Source organism: Sinocyclocheilus anshuiensis, unplaced genomic scaffold (assembly GCF_001515605.1).
Source record: "Sinocyclocheilus anshuiensis isolate Anshui unplaced genomic scaffold, SAMN03320099.WGS_v1.1 scaffold628, whole genome shotgun sequence".
In the NCBI taxonomy this organism is placed as follows: Eukaryota; Metazoa; Chordata; class Actinopteri; order Cypriniformes; family Cyprinidae; genus Sinocyclocheilus; species Sinocyclocheilus anshuiensis.
The window spans coordinates 286065-288660 of NW_015555750.1; the positions used below are offsets into that span (position 1 = coordinate 286065).

Genomic DNA, 2596 nt, shown 5'->3' on the forward strand with positions numbered 1-2596 from the left:
CAACTATTACAATACGCTGGAGCACGGGAACGAGGAGACGTGGAGATTTCACAAAATGAGAGTCTTTAATAATCTAACAGGGAGTCACAGAGCACAAGGAAGATGTTCACAACAAGTAGACCCGACGAAGAACTAAGGAACAGACAGGTACTTATAAACACAGGATAATTACAAACACAGGTGAGCGGAATCAATCACTAAACAAGAACAGGAAACATGACCAAAAAAGGAAAACAGGAACTAAGACAGTGGTAAAACAAGGAAACACAAGTCCACAACACTGACATAACTCCTCCCTCCCGGAAGGCGCATCCCGCACCGTACAATATCCAACGGGGAGGGGGGGTGGGTGCTCTGGAGGCCTCTAAGAGCAGGGTTCCAGGACGGAAGGCCTCCAGGGTCTGGCAGTTCGGGGCGCCATGGTGGAGCAGGCAGACCAGGAGGCCATGGCGGAGCAGGGAACTCAGGAGGCCATGGCAGAGCAGCCTCCAAGGCCGCGGCCCCAGCCCCGGCCTCTACGGCTGGAGCCCTACTACCCCCCAAAAAAAATACTTGGGGACGATTACGGGCTCCGAGACCCTCCATGGGCCAGAAATAGGAACAGGAGCCCTCCGTGGGTCAAACTCGGGAACAGAAGCCCTCCATGGGCTAAACTCGGGGACAGGAGCCCTCACCGGGCTAGATTCGGGGGTTGGAGCCGACACTGGAGCGAGCTCTGGGGCTAGGATGAGGGCGGAAAACAGTCTTTTTCTCCTCATCCTCCTTTGATTAGAATACATCGGCACGGCTGGCAGATTTGACATCGGAACGGCCGGCGGGCTGGAGAGAGCCACAGTCGGCGAGCTTGACTGAGGAATGGCTGATGGGCTTGACATCGGCACGGCCGGCGGGCTAGAGAGTGCCGCGGCCGGCGGGCTTGACTTCAGAATGGCCGGCGGGCTGGAGAGAGCCGTGGCCGGTGGGCTTGACTGAGGAACGGCCAGCGTTTCTAGGCTGAGGACAGAGACGGTGCTGGGAAGAGATGGGTGGTCAGAACATTTGGCCAGGTATGCGGAGGGTCCTGGCGAGGGGTGAGCTGCCGAGGCCCGGTGGTCTTTGGGAGGGACTGGATGATGATTGCTCTGAATTTTTTCCACTTCGAGACTTACTCCATTTAAGTCTAGGACATGATTAACCAACTCGATCAGGGGGAAACTGTACGTGGGAAGATCGCAGCCGATTATGTCATCATCCAGCCCCAGCCGAAAACATACACTCAGAGCGGCGTCGAACCAGCTCACCTGGTTAGAGAGCTCTAGGAACTCCTCTACATACCTCTCCAACTCCCGACCACCCTGCCGCAGACACCAAAGCCTGTCTTCAGCCGTAGTCATTCTGTTTTTGGTCCGCTGTTCTGTCATGATTCACTGGGAGGAACGAGGAGACGCAGGAGAATACTTCAACTAGAATTTAATCCAACAAGCCAAGGGATACGCACACTGGAACTTAGGGATGACATATAACAGCGGACAAAGACTCAGGGAAACACAGGGTTTAAATGCAAGGGGCAAACGAGATAATTAATCAAACACAGCTGGATACAAATTAACACAATGAGGACAGGGACAGGAAACAGGACCAAAAAAGGAAAACAGGAACTAAGACAGAGGTAAAACAAGGAAACACGAGTCCACAACACTGACATCCATTTGTTAAATATTAAATAAATAGACAAACTAGACAGTTAGTAATGCTATGGTAGAACTAGCATAGATGATGCACGTTTTACAGATTGAACTAAAAGTGAAATGTGAAAAGGAACAGATAGTTTGAAGCTTTTAAAAAGCAACTTTGATGCTGGCAGCTATGAGCAGCCAATGTATATAAAAAAAAAACAGGAGGGGTCTAACGTGGGTTTTCTTGGTCTGGTTGAGGATCAGACATGCTGCTGTGTTCTAAATCGTCTGAAAAGGGCTTGATAGTTCTAGGTGGGAGGCCAGGTGGTAAAGCATTGCAGCACATTTACTTAGTTTATGTAAGGTCACAGAAACTTTTTATTAAGTTTCTGTACATCGTTCTCACTAAATGCCTTTTCAGATAATAACTGTTTTAGATGGGGACGTGATGCAATTTCAGCATTTACAGGTGCTAGTCTGAGATTTTATTGTCTCTTGAATCAGTAATGTCTGTCTTTCTTCTACCATTCAGGAGAAAATGACTTCCAAATTACCTAGTATTTTTGACAAGCAGCAGAATCATGTGTAATTTAATTTCCACCTGAGTCGTTGGATTGGTCAAAAAAGTCATTTTGGAAAATCTTCTTTGACCCATTTCTAAGTGCTTTAGGGCTGCTGTTCGACACTTTTGCAGGTAGTGATAGTTTGGATGTTTGGCACAATGGATGCTCGTATCAAAGAACTGAGAACTATAATTAACTATGGCCACTTACTGCAAAGTTTTGCCCGAGTAAATACCTTGTTCCATGCATATGGAGTCTTGAATTTTTGATGATTGACAGCAGCAATTTGGCAGCTTGTGACTGACCAAACATGGAGTTTGAAATGTGTTGGATACTGTATCATCATTTTGGATATCAGTTCATTATTGATTCTGCTGT

At 47.9% G+C, this 2596-nt stretch overlaps 1 long non-coding RNA gene across 1 annotated transcript in view; it reads left to right on the top strand.

Moving 5' to 3' along the window:
• LOC107673681 (uncharacterized) overlaps positions 1-2239 on the top strand; it is a 19710-nt gene extending 17471 nt beyond the window's left edge. Inside the window, exon 3 of the long non-coding RNA XR_001632428.1 lies at positions 2227-2239. This is a non-coding gene — a long non-coding RNA (uncharacterized LOC107673681). The remainder of the gene's footprint in view (positions 1-2226) is intronic.
• Positions 2240-2596: the final 357 nt, after the last annotated feature.